Source organism: Haliotis rubra, unplaced genomic scaffold, assembly GCF_003918875.1.
Source record: "Haliotis rubra isolate DU_JTF1 unplaced genomic scaffold, ASM391887v1 Scf200, whole genome shotgun sequence".
Classification (NCBI taxonomy): domain Eukaryota; kingdom Metazoa; phylum Mollusca; class Gastropoda; order Lepetellida; family Haliotidae; genus Haliotis; species Haliotis rubra.
Window position 1 is genome coordinate 1,060,303 of NW_025766004.1, and position 14,379 is coordinate 1,074,681.

At 42.2% G+C, this 14,379-nt stretch overlaps 1 protein-coding gene across 1 annotated transcript in view; it reads right to left on the reverse strand.

Moving 5' to 3' along the window:
- LOC124275648 (matrix metallopeptidase-21-like) overlaps positions 1–12,879 on the reverse strand; it is a 144,800-nt gene extending 131,921 nt beyond the window's left edge. Inside the window, exon 1 of the mRNA XM_046711259.1 lies at positions 12,810–12,879. The gene's annotated coding sequence lies outside the window, so the exon portion shown is untranslated. The remainder of the gene's footprint in view (positions 1–12,809) is intronic.
- Between the last annotated feature and the right edge of the window lie 1,500 nt (positions 12,880–14,379).

Here is a 14,379-nt window from a genome sequence, read left to right on the forward strand (position 1 = left end):
GTTGGTAGTCAGAACACGCACCTGTGTCCGTTGCGTATGTGGGACGTACGGGTTGTGGTGATACAGCTATCTGGTGAATGACTCACTCTTCTATGAATGAACAATAAACTTACTGTATGTCAACACGATGTCAAGCTTCTATGTACTGGGCAATTAATGACTTAGAACCACCTTATATTGAAATGTAATGAATTGAAGTTAAAGATAGCAGGGGACCAGGGTATGAAGCTAGGTTCTGTCTATCAAGGACGGGGAGTGGCCTAGCGGCTGCGGGGTTTTCATTCGCCCTGAAAAGTTACTGTTTGTTCCCGGTATTGATACAAATGCAAAGCCTATTTAAGAGGTCCCGCTGTGATATCGCTGTAATGTTGACAAAAGCGATGCAGCAATTCAACTCGGCTTGATAGGGGTGGCCTAGTTGTAAAAGCGTTCGTTCGTGTCGAGAAGTCCCACGTTCGATTGTCATTAAAAATACAACGTTTACGTAATTACAGCTGTGCATCTTCAGAGTCTGTGTGAACTCTCGACACTTAATGAAAGCGTCAGCACAGCTAAAATCTATGGTCATACGAGTGAGTGAGTGAGTTTAGATTCACGCCGCACTCAGCAATATTCCAGCTATATGGTGACGGTCTGGAAATATTCGAGTCTGGACCAGACAATCTAGTGATCAACAGCGTGAACATCGATCTACGCAATTGGATACGATGTGTCAACAAAATCAGCGAGCCTGACCACCCGATCCCGTTAGTCGCCTTTTATGACAAGTATTTGTTACTGAAGATCAATTCTAACAGGATCTTCACTGGTCTCCATGGCCATACGTAAAAAAAAGTAGATATAAGCGACCAAGTCCTTTCAACAGCCCATTGTACGATTCCCATTCTATAAATATGTATTTATGAATCACTAACATAATATTGATGATATCAGGTGTTGAAGTCACGAAAGACACCATAGACTTCTTTGCCTTTTATAACTCTATGAAAGTCTGAAACCTCAGTTCAAATCCGGCCTAACGAGTTACCGTTCTTTCTGAAGTTATAGTGAAACGTTTTATACTTTCACTTCATTTCTGAAAGTTGTAGTGAAACGCCTCTCTACTTTCATTTCTGAAAGTTGTGGTGAAACGTCTCTCTACTTTCACGCCTCTCTACTTTCATTTCTGAAAGTTGTAGTGAAACGTCTCTCTACTTTCATTTCTGAAAGTTGTAGTGAAACGCCTCTCTACTTTCATTTCTGAAAGTTGTAGTGAAACGTCTCTCTACTTTCATTTCTGAAAGTTGTAGTGAAACGTCTCTCTACTTTCATTTCTGAAAGTTTTCTGAAAGTAGTGAAACGATCTCTCTACTTTCATTTCTGAAAGTTGTAGTGGAACGCCTCTCTACTTTCATTTCTGAAGTTCTGAAACGTCTCTCTACTTTCATTTCTGAAAGTTGTAGGGAAACGTCTATCTACTTTCATTTCTGACAGTTGTAGTGAAACGCCTCTCTACTTTCATTTCTGAAAGTTGTAGTGAAACGTCTAGCTACTTTCATTTCTGAAAGTTGTAGTGAAACGTCTCTCTACTTTCATTTCTGAAAGTTGTAGTGAAACGTCTATCTACTTTCTCTACTTTCATTTCTGACAGTTGTAGTGAAACGTCCTCTTTCATTTACGACTGTTGTAGTGAAACGCCTCTCTACGAGGGGAGTTCAAAAAGTTCTAAGCCCCACCTAGAAAATGATACAAATGCATCTGTTTCTATGTTTTATTTTTCTACATATTATCTGTCAACCTCAAGCAAGTTGGTTTTGCTATGTTCCATCCTCACGATCCCCATTTTGTTTGACTTTTTATCATGGTACCCCCAAAAACGCAAAATCTGCAATAAATGCATCACAAACTTCAGGAAACAAAATATGCAAGAAACATTTTGCGTGTTTGAGGTAAGCTTGAGTCCACTAGAATCAGTTTGTTTTGGAGACATTACCCACCCCCCAACCCCTTTTAGATGACGTAATCATAAGGGCATAACTTATTCTCATGTTTTCACTTAATCATACATGATGCCAAGGGTTCAAACTAAATACTGAATGGTCACAAAAGTGTCAGCTCTCAATATATTGTAAACAGTGCCAGTTTGAATATCTAGACACAATGTTTTTGAAAGATTAAAACGGGGGTGTCCTTAAAAACAGCCCCGTATAAATATAAATCAAGCAATCCAAATCTTTGAATGTTGATTATGACAGGTAGCCATTCAATACTATACTGAACATATTTTATATGATATTATCTGGGGGCATACCATTATCCAAGAGGTCCCAAATGACAGAGCGTTTTTCATTTTCAGCAATACCCAAATGTGTTGTGATGACTAATATCTCGTTAACCACATTACCCACATATGTGGAATTTTGGATATGGCTTTGCTAATGATTCCTTCAAACTAAAATGGAAGCTTGTCAAACATTGGACATCGAGAAAATAGTTAGGCTGACTACTTTTGGAACGCCCGTAGTACTTTCACCCCAGTCATCCCACAATAGCTTGACAATGATGTGTGAATTTCTCATTAATCACAATAATTTGTTAAAAAGTTGCAAGACAATATCTTAGTCTGTCTTGACAAACGCCTTTCTCTGTGCATCTTTCATTGATTGATCAAACTGTGGAGCCATATTATCCTCCTTAGCAGAGCCGTTATTACCATGACAGTATCAAAAATCAAATAAGTTTATGATCACAATTACGAGTGGCTACGGGCATAAACATTATGGCTTTCCCGATGAGAGATGAATTGTGCTGACGCCTACCGTTGCCTCCACAGACAACAGCTTTGATGGCTGAAGTCCGTTAGCGCCTTTGCCATTATATGTGCTTGATACGTCATCATCTACCACGTTACATGTTTTCAGACGAGAAACAGCGTCAGTTATATAATACGCTATGACCGTAATATCACGTTTTCCCCATGGAAAGACATTACACGATATGTGCTGCTACGATTAGTTTATTGTTTAACCCTGTACTCTAGCTACATGGCGGCAATATTCTAGCTACATGGCGGCAATATTCTAGCTACATGACGGCAATATTCTAGCTACATGGCGGCAATATTCTAGCTACATGGCGGCAATATTCTAGCTACATGGCGGCAATATTCTAGCTACATGGCGGCAATATTCTAGCTACATGGCGGCAATACTCTAGCTACATGGCGGCAATATTCTAGCTACATGGCGGCAATTCTAGCTACATGGCGGCAATATTCTACCAGCTACATGGCGGCAATATTCTAGCTACATGGCGGCAATATTCTAGCTACATGGCGGCAATATTCTAGCTACATGGCGGCAATATTCTAGCTACATGGCGGCAATACTCTAGCTACATGGCGGCAATATTCTAGCTACATGGCGGCAATATTCTAGCTACATGGCGGCAATACTCTAGCTACATGGCGGCAATACTCTAGCTACATGGCGGCAATACTCTAGCTACATGGCGGCAATACTCTCAGCTTCATGGCGGCAATATTCACAGCTACATGGCGGCAATACTCTAGCTACATGGCGGCAATATTCTAGCTACATGGCGGCAATGCTCACAGCTACATGGCGGCAATACTCTAGCTACATGGCGGCAATATTCTAGCTACATGGCGGCAATACTCTGGCTACATGGCGGCAATATGCTCTAGCTACATGGCGGCAATATTCTAGCTACATGGCGGCAATACTCTAGCTTCATGGCGGCAATATTCTAGCTTCATGGCGGTAATACTCTGGCTACATGGCGGCAATGCTCTGGCTACATGGCGGCAATGCTCTAGCCACATGGCGGCAATATTCTAGCTACATGGCGGCAATGCTCTGGCTTCATGGCGGCAATACTCTAGCTTCATGGCGGCAATATTCTAGCTACATGGCGGCAATGCTCTAGCTTCATGGCGGCAATACTCTGGCTACATGGCGGCAATACTCTGGCTACATGGCGGCAATATTCTCAGCTACATGGCGGCAATACTCTGGCTACATGGCGGCAATGCTCTAGCTTCATGGCGGCAATGCTCTGGCTTCATGGCGGCAATGCTCTGGCTTCATGGCGGCAATATTCTAGCTACATGGCGGCAATGCTCTAGCTTCATGGCGGCAATATTCTAGCTACATGGCGGCAATACTCTGGCTACATGGCGGCAATATTCTGGCTACATGGCGGCAATATTCTGGCTACATGGCGGCAATACTCTAGCTACATGGCGGCAATATTCTAGCTACATGGCGGCAATATTCTAGCTACATGGCGGCAATATTCTAGCTACATGGCGGCAATATTCTAGCTACATGGCGGCAATACTCTAGCTACATGGCGGCAATATTCTAGCTTCATGGCGGCAATATTCTGGCTACATGGCGGCAATACTCTGGCTTCATGGCGGCAATACTCTAGCTACATGGCGGCAATACTCTAGCTACATGGCGGCAATATTCTAGCTACATGGCGGCAATACTCTAGCTACATGGCGGCAATATTCTAGCTACATGGCGGCAATGCTCTAGCTACATGGCGGCAAATTCTCAGCTACATGGCGGCAATATTCTGGCTACATGGCGGCAATACTCTAGCTACATGGCGGCAATACTCTAGCTACATGGCGGCAATATTCTAGCTACATGGCGGCAATACTCTAGCTACATGGCGGCAATATTCTAGCTACATGGCGGCAATATTCTAGCTACATGGCGGCAATATTCTAGCTACATGGCGGCAATACTCTAGCTACATGGCGGCAATATTCTAGCTACATGGCGGCAATACTCTAGCTACATGGCGGCAATATTCTAGCTACATGGCGGCAATATTCTAGCTACATGGCGGCAATATTCTAGCTACATGGCGGCAATATTCTAGCTACATGGCGGCAATGCTCTCAGCTACATGGCGGCAATATATTCATGGCGGCAATATTCTAGCTACATGACGGCAATATTCTAGCTACATGGCGGCAATACTCTAGCTACATGGCGGCAATATTCTAGCTTCATGGCGGCAATATTCTAGCGTCATGGCGGCAATACTCTAGCTACATGGCGGCAATATTCTACAGCTACATGGCGGCAATACTCTAGCTACATGGCGGCAATATTCTAGCTACATGGCGGCAATACTCTGGCGTCATGGCGGCAATACTCTGGCTACATGGCGGCAATATTCTAGCTACATGGCGGCAATACTCTAGCTACATGGCGGCAATACTAGCTACATGGCGGCGGCAATATTCTAGCTACATGGCGGCAATATTCTAGCTACATGGCGGCAATACTCCAGCTACATGGCGGCAATATTCTAGCTACATGGTGGCAATACTCTAGCTACATGGCGGCAACATTCTAGCTTCATGGCGGTAATATTCTAGCTACATGGCTGTAATAACTCTAGCTACATGACGGCAATATTCACATGGCGGTAATATTCTAGCTACATGGCGGTAATACTCTAGCTACATGGCGGCAATATTCTAGCTACATGGCGGCAATATTCTAGCTACTATACTGGCTACATGGCGGCAATATTCTAGCTACATGGCGGCAATATTCTAGCTACATGGTGGCTACATGGTGGCAATATTCAATAGCTACATGGCTACAATATTCTCTAGCTACATGGCGGCAATATTCTAGCTACATGGCGGCAATACTCTAGCTACATGGCGGCAATATTCTCTAGCTACATGGCGGCAATATTCTAGCTACATGGCGGCAATACTCTAGCTACATGGCGGCAATATTCTAGCTACATGGCGGCAATATTCTAGCTACATGGCCGCAATATTCTAGCTACATTGCGGCGAACTGTAAATAATCGATTCTGGGTCAAACAAATCCAGTGATCAACAGCATGAGCATCGATCTACGCAGTTGGGATACTATGACATGTGTCAACCTGACCACCCGATCCCCTCTCACGACAAGCATGGGTTGCTGAAGACCAGATCTTCATGGGTCTCGCGAGCTTTGAGTAAAACCAGTATTTTGGTTTGGACGATGCGATTTATATTACATAGTATGCGTGTAATTATCCCCAGTTCGTCATTTTCCGAGCTGACACAGAATCTTTCTCAATCTGCTCTTGTGAATTTGTCTGGCTCCTATCTCTCATATCTCAACGTATTATCCTGTGACTTGGTATTGTAAGGACACTACGTTCCCCGGTTTTGTCTAGCGTCCAGTTACAGCCACCACATTGTGATTTGTGCATGATGCTCAACTGGTATTTTCCATGATTGGAGCAAAGTGTGAACTGGGATTCCCTCGTGAATTGTGCATGGTAAAACTGGTATTTCCTGGCATTTGTGCATGGTATGAACTGGGATTTCTCATGACTGGAGCATGGTGTGAACTGGGATTTCCTTTCATTTGTGCATAGTATGAAACTGGGATTTCCACGTGATTTGTGCATGGTATGAAACTAGGATTTCCACGTGATATGTGCATGGTATGAACTGGGATTTCCTCGTGATTTGTGCATGGTATGAAACTAGGATTTCCACGTGATTTGTGCATGGTATGAAACTGGGATTTCCACGTGATTTGTGCATGGTATGAAACTAGGATTTCCACGTGATTTGTGCATGGTGTGAACTAGGATTTCCTCGTGATTTGTGCATGGGTGTGAACTAGATTTAATCGTGATATGTGCACGGTATGAAACTAGGATTTCCCTCGTGATTTGTGCATGGTATGAAACTGGGATTTCCACATGATTTGCATGTGCATGGTGTAAACTATGATTTCCTCGTTATTTGTGCATGGTATGAAACTAGCATTTCCGTGTGATTTGTGCATGGTATGAAACTAGGATTTCCACGTGATTTGTGCATGGTATGAAACTGGGATTTCCACGTGATTTGTGCATGGTGTGAACTATGATTTCCTCGTTATTTGTGCATGGTATGAAACTAGCATTTCCACGTGATTTGTACATGGTATGAAACTAGGATTTCCGTGGATTTGTGCATGGTATGAAACTAGCATTTCCACGTGATTTGTGCATGGTATGAAACTAGGATTTTCACGTGATTTCTGCATTTGTGCATGGTATGAAACTAGGATTTCCACGTGGATTTTGTGCATGGTGTGAACTATTTGATTGTCCTCGTCATTTGTGCATGGTGTTAACTTTATTTAACGAACTATGATTTGTGATGGTATGAAACAAAGATTTCCATGTGATTTGTGCATGGTGAAACTGGACGCGGATTTCTTCATCATTTGTGCATATGAAAACTCCACGGGATTTTCCACGTGATTTGTGCATGGTATGAAACTAGGATTTCCACGTGATTTGTGCATGGTATGAAACTAGGATTTCCACGTGATTTGTGCATGGTATGAAACTAGGATTTCCACGTGATTTGTGCATGGTATGAAACTAGGATTTCCTAATGATTTGTGCATGGTGTGAAACTGGGATTTCCTCGTGATTTGTGCATGGTATGAAACTTTAGGATTTCCACGTGATTTGTGTATGGTATGAAACTAGCATTTCCACGTGATTTGTGCATGGTGTAAACTGGGATTTCCTCCTTTTATAATGGTATGAAACTAGGATTTCAACGTGATTTGTGCATGGTGTGTGAACTATGATTTCCACGTGGATTTGTGCATGGTACTGCTGGAAAATAGCATTTCCATGTGGATTTGTGCATGGTATGAAACTAGGATTTCCACGTGATTTGTGCATGGTATGAAACTAGGATTTCCACGTGATTTGTGCATGGTGTGAACTGGGATTTCCTCGTTATTTGTGCATGGTATGAAACTAGGATTTCCACGTGATTTGTGCATGGTATGAAACTAGGATTTCCACGTGATTTGTGCATGGTATGAAACTAGGATTTCCACGTGATTTGTGCATGGTGTGAACTGGGATTCCTCGTGATTTGTTGGTATGAAACTAGGATTTCCACGTGATTTGTGCATGGTATGAAACTAGGATTTCCACGTGATTTGTGCATGGTATGAAACTAGGATTTCCTCGTGATTTGTGCATGGTGTAAACTAGGATTTCCACGTGATTTGTGCATGGTATGAAACTAGGATTTCCACGTGATTTGTGCATGGTATGAAACTAGGATTTCCACGTGATTTGTGCATGGTATGAAACTAGGATTTCCTCGTGATTTGTGCATGGTGTGAACTGGGATTTCCACGGATTTGTGCATGGTATGAAACTAGGATTTCCACGTGATTTGTGCATGGTGTGAAACTAGGATTTCCACGTGATTTGTGCATGGTATGAAACTGGGATTTCCACGTGATTTGTGCATGGTATGAAACTAGGATTTCCACGTGATTTGTGCATGGTATGAAACTAGGATTTCCTCGTGATTTGTGCATGGTGTGAACTGGGATTTCACGTGATTTGTGCATGGTATGAAACTAGGATTTCCACGTGATTTGTGCATGGTATGAAACTAGGATTTCCACGTGATTTGTGCATGGTATGAAACTAGGATTTCCTCGTGATTTGTGCATGGTATGAAACTAGGATTTCCACGTGATTTGTGCATGGTATGAAACTAGGATTTCCACGTGATTTGTGCATGGTATGAAACTAGGATTTCCACGTGATTTGTGCATGGTATGAAACTGGGATTTCCACGTGATTTGTGCATGGTGTGAACTATGGATTTCCTCGTGATTTGTGCATGGTATGAAACTGGGATTTCCGCGTGATTTCCACGTGATTTGTGCATGGTATGAAACTAGGATTTCCACGTGATTTGTGCATGGTATGAAACTAGGATTTCCACGTGATATGTGCATGGTATGAAACTAGGATTTCCACGTGGTTCGTGCATGGTATGAAACTGATTTGCGTGATTTGGTGGTGTGAACTAGGATTTCCTCGTGATTTGTGCATGGTATGAAACTAGGATTTCCTCGACATTTGTGCATGGTGTGAACTAGGATTTCCTTCGTCATTTGTGCATGGTGTGAACTATGATTTCCTCGTCATTTGTGCATGGTATGAACTAGATTTAATCGTGATATGTGCATGGTATGAAACTGGGATTTCCTCATGATTTGTGCTTGGTATGAAACTGGGATTTCCTCGTGATTTGTGCATGGTGTGAACTAGATTTAATCGTGATTTGTGCATGGTATGAAACTGGGATTTCCTCGTGATATGTGCATGGTATGAACTAGATTTAATCGTGATATGTGCATGGTATGAAACTAGGATTTCCTCGTGATTTGTGCATGGTATGAAACTGGGATTTCCTCGTGATTTGTGCATGGTGTGAACTAGATTTCCTCGTTATTTGTGCATGGTATGAAACTTGGATTTCCACGTGATTTGTGATGGTATGAAACTTGGATTTCCACGTGATATGTGCATTGTATGAAACTAGGATTTCCACGTGATTTGTGCATGGTGTGAACTGGGATTTCCTCGTGATATGTGCATGGTATGAAACTAGGATTTCCACGTGATTTGTGCATGGTATGAACTTGGATTTCCACGTGATTTGTGCGTGGTGTGAACTATGATTTCTTCGTCATTTGTGCATGGTGTGAACTATGATTTCCTCGTCATTTGTGCATTGTGTGAACTAGATTTAATTAATGCATTGTATGTGATTTCCACGTGATTTGTGCATGGTAAGAAATGGGGAATGTGCTTGGTATGAAACTCGTGATTTTGCATTGTGTGAACTAGATTTAATCGTGATTTGTGCATAGTATGAAACTGGGATTTATGATTTGTGCATGGTATGTGGGATTTCCTCAACATTTGTGTATCTTGGATGATTTGTGCATGGTGTGAACTAGATTTCCTCATGATTTGTGCTTGGTATGAAAGTGGGATTTCCTCATGATTTGTGCATGGTAAGAAACTGGTATTTCCTCGTGATTTGTGAATTTCCCCATGTGTAATGAGGGAAATCTTTCATTGTCAGATTGATGAACACAATACGGTTTGAGCGTTCTGTGAACCTGCTTGGGCACAAAACCTATCGAGGGTGCGGAGGTGTCGTAACACAAAGGGGAGATAACTTTCAAAATAAGAAACAACGTTATCTGAACGATGGCTTCAATGGGGGATGTTAGGGTATATTTTGGTGACGTTTCTCCTGTTTTTGCATTCCAGGGCCTTTTGTCTAAACTATCGGTGTGGCAAGCAGTCATTATTATACTTAGATAAAACATTTATCAGCCGCAACAGTTTACAGTTTTATTGGAAATCAACCATCTATGTATCGATCTTACTATTGTAAGGTAAGGTGGATGATTCTTATGAGTGGCAAGACATTTGCAACAAGGCAAGATTCAATAAAGGCATGGATGGAATTGGTCAGTAAACAATACACATGTATATGCATAAACGATATATTGTTTATTAACAATCACAGTTACCACGGGAAACATATTCCTGATAAGTTATAACATATACTTAACAACAAAAGAAGCGCAAGTCAAGTTTTCTGTTTGTGAAATGCAACAAATAAAAAAATTTGAAAGGAGATGTATACAAACGTAGAGAAACACGTTGAAGAAACACCGCCCTGGTCAGATCATTTAGTTTGGGCACGTCGCAGGAACACAGTCGTTTTGTCTAGTTTGAGGATTTTTGCACGTGCATCGCAAATTACAGGCATAAATCGGTGCAATGTCCCGCCCCCTTGTGTGTCCTATCCAACATATAAAGAAGTGCATTTTGTCCATTAATGATGATCCAAGGCATATGGATCTCAAGAAAGTACCGACGCATTTCTACATTAATGGTGATGTTGACGTTGAAATAAGATAGTGATGGTGACGTGGAAATAAGATAGGAACGTGGTAAAATGAACTTAAGTTCAGAGAAGCATTGCTATTGGGATATCAATACTTCAAGCCGGATAATGTTGGACGTCATGTATCTACAACATTGGCCGAAAAGCCTCAACCGCCAGGCTCTGTACGGTCGAGGGTCAAGACTCAAACGGGAATGTTAAGAGTTTATCACTTTAGACTTTCTGATCGGTCAACCATATAGTTTGATAGAGCAATGGCGAAAGGTTAACAGGGTCGAACAAAGTCTATTTTAGTCGACACCTGTGTTGGGAATGCCATTTAATCGTATGGCCTACTGGCACAGAGCAGGATAGCGAATATCCCATTTTCTTTATCCTACAGAGCTAGACAATACATATTTTGCTCACACTTTGACTTTGACCTTGCACATTTTAATGATGTGGATGGTACATGTTCTTCCCTCAATAGAAACAGCGTGACCTCAATGTATCAGACTGGGGCTTTTCTCAAAGAGGCTTTCAACGACACAAATAGTTCCTCTTGCAAGTTCAAAAACATAACATCATGACTTCATGTACATGTACGTCTGGGACATGTGCCACTTCGGGCGTTCCTCCCAAATTAGGCTCACACGTCTTTGTAGACCTGGAATCTGGTTATTGAATCACTTAATGAACAGCTATATGTAACGACTAGAATATACATCGACCTCAGGGACATCGTGCAATGACGCTAGTTTGGAGCACCACTGTACGACATGGGCAACTGTCCAAGTCTACCTCGGCGATGTCAACGCTGAGTAGATGCTATATGAGAGTCTTGAAATCCCCCGGAAAGGAGGTTTGTCAAAATTAGCTGTTGAAGGCTCGAGGACGTTCAACCAGACGGGCTACATGGAGAATAGGAAGCACAGTGTCACACTGACACAGGGTGTAGGACGTTGTAGTTGCTCCTGTACTCTTTATGGATATATGGTATTGTATCAATCGGCATATTAGAATATGCAATTAGACTACCTCGTTTACAAAATTGCAAACAGCGAAAGCTCGATCACCAGATAAGTACCGTACAATGTACACGTTTTTAACTCGCGATTCAACAAACTGCCTATTATTATGAAAGAACGACAGAGACTATCCCTCCCTAGCTCCCTCTCTCTCTCCCCCCTCTCTCTCTCTCCCCCGTTTATTATGAAAGAACGACAGAGACTATCCCTCCCTCGCACCTCTCTCTCTCTCTCTCCCCTCTCTCTCTCTCCCTCTCTCTCTCTCCCTCTCTCTGGCTCTCTCTCTCTCTCTCTCTCTCTCTCTCTCTCTCTCTCTCTCTCTCTCTCTCTCTGGCTCTGTGGCTCCGATGGGCTTCATGCAAGTAAAACTCTCTCTCCTCGCTCTCTCGTTCTTTCTCTCTCTCTCATTCATTCTGAGTGAGAGACTCTCCATCCCTCTCTCTCTCACTCTTTCTCCCTCTCTCTCTCTCTGGCTCCCTGTGGCTCTGATGGGTTTCATGCAAATAAAACTGTCTGTCTGTCTGTCCGTCCGTCTCTCTCCCTCTCAATGACCTTGATTTCCGTTGACCCGCCATCAACCAAGCCACTGGGCCAAACAACCTCTTTAACGTAAATTACGGTCAGCTCGTTGATAGGGATCAATTCCAAGCCTGAATCCTCGAGGTGTGTTACTGAGTATTGACGTATCACTCATCTTAATAATTGTCCGAACTATCATGGTATCTCTTTAAACTCCTAGGCTGTTCGCCAAGTATACCATGCAGTAATTTCAGAAAACTAACTTATTTGAGCCTTGGAATTGTTAGAAAAATAAAATGCATTAAAATCTTTAACCTTTTCATGTATGACGCTCATGTGTTCATGTTTCATGTACGTTGAATTTATGTTCATAGTTATACATACAATCAGATTTTCTCGTTATTTTATATTGCTTATTACACCCGCAAACAAGTAACGCTATGTGTTGTGACGCCCGTTGTCAAGGGTAAAACTAATTCCATGCTGTAACTCACCTTCCCGGAACAGAGACTGCAAATGTCACGAATTAGACACGTACCGAACAGTCCCGTTTCTTCAAAGAATGAATCTATATTGGCCGGCTGCACTTACAAAACACCCGTTAGATTGCGCGGACGTCAGAGTAGACGACAAGCACGTGCCTATCCCAGTTCGCGATGACTCCCCCGGTGTCTCTCGATAAGTGAAGGACTGGATTATCAAACTATAATGTCACACCACAAAGAAGGGATTTAGTTTCGATAAGTCGCTGAATGAAAGACTTTATCAAACACTAAAACCGTATCACGAGGGGAAGATAAGTGGACTGACATGCCTTTGAAGTTAAAGATCTGAAAGGTGGTATTGAGGGGTTGTCATTTGTTAATACACCTATGGCCACTTTTTAGTGCGTGATTGTTCAGACCTACCAGACAAAATACTAACGTGTACGCTAATTGTCTGTTTTGTACACTAAAATATCTTTTGTAGAAATATGAGCACAGTTTGCACACATGTACTTTGAGCTGGATTGAGTGCGAGTCCACAATGTAATCATGAAACGATGATCTTCAATAAATTATCTTTTGCCTGTAATTTTCCCGTTACGTGTTTTTTCAGACATAACACATACACGTTGTTTTAAACCCGCGCCAGTTTTTTTCTTGGCTCTGGTTGATTATGTCGCAAACTCGGCGTCGTTAAAGGAGTACCATCGTACCGCGTACATTTACCTGCAACAGTATTCTCTATTGTAAAGTTTCTACAGACACTGATGTTTAGGAAAGAAGAATCATTAAAAGATCGTTAATTTTTGTTTGCATATTTTACTGGCTTCGTCATCACTTTTACTACCAGTTACAAGGCATCTTTTTTTCATTGAAGCAATTCATGCAAATGTAGGCAAAATAAAACAATGTATTTAGACTGACTGAGCCTCTTGACTGGATAGATGCAACACCGAAAATAGACTTCATAACAGTCAGTAAACAAGAGTGAGTGAGTGAGTTTAGATTTACGCCGCTTTTAGGAATATTCCAGCAACATCACGGCGGGGGACACCAGAAATGGGCTTCACACATTGTACCCATGTGGGGATTCGAACCCGGGTCTTCGGCGTGACGAGCCAACGCTTTAACCACTAGGCTACCCCACCGCCCCTATGTATTTAGAACCTAATGGTAAGAAGTCGTCGTTAAATACGCGATTAATTTACTGAATGTGTTGTATTATTATTGTGATAAATTCTAATCAAAAGGATGGCCTACGTTGAATAGTGGATAAAGCGCCTGTCCGGAATAAGTGAGTGAGTGAGTATGGTTTTAGCAATATTCCAGCAATATCACGTCGAGGGATACCAGAAATGGGTTCCACACATTGTACCAATGTGGGGAATCGAACCCGAGTCTTCTGCGTGACGACCGAACCCTTTAACCACTCGGCTACCCCATCCCGCCTGTCCGGAGAGCGATAGGCTAATGGTTCGATCTTGTAGACGCATACAATATGACGTCTACAGATTGTACTATTACGGGTTAAAAAAAGTACCTTTAGATTTGGAGTCTTTATAATGTGTGTAAGTTGGGT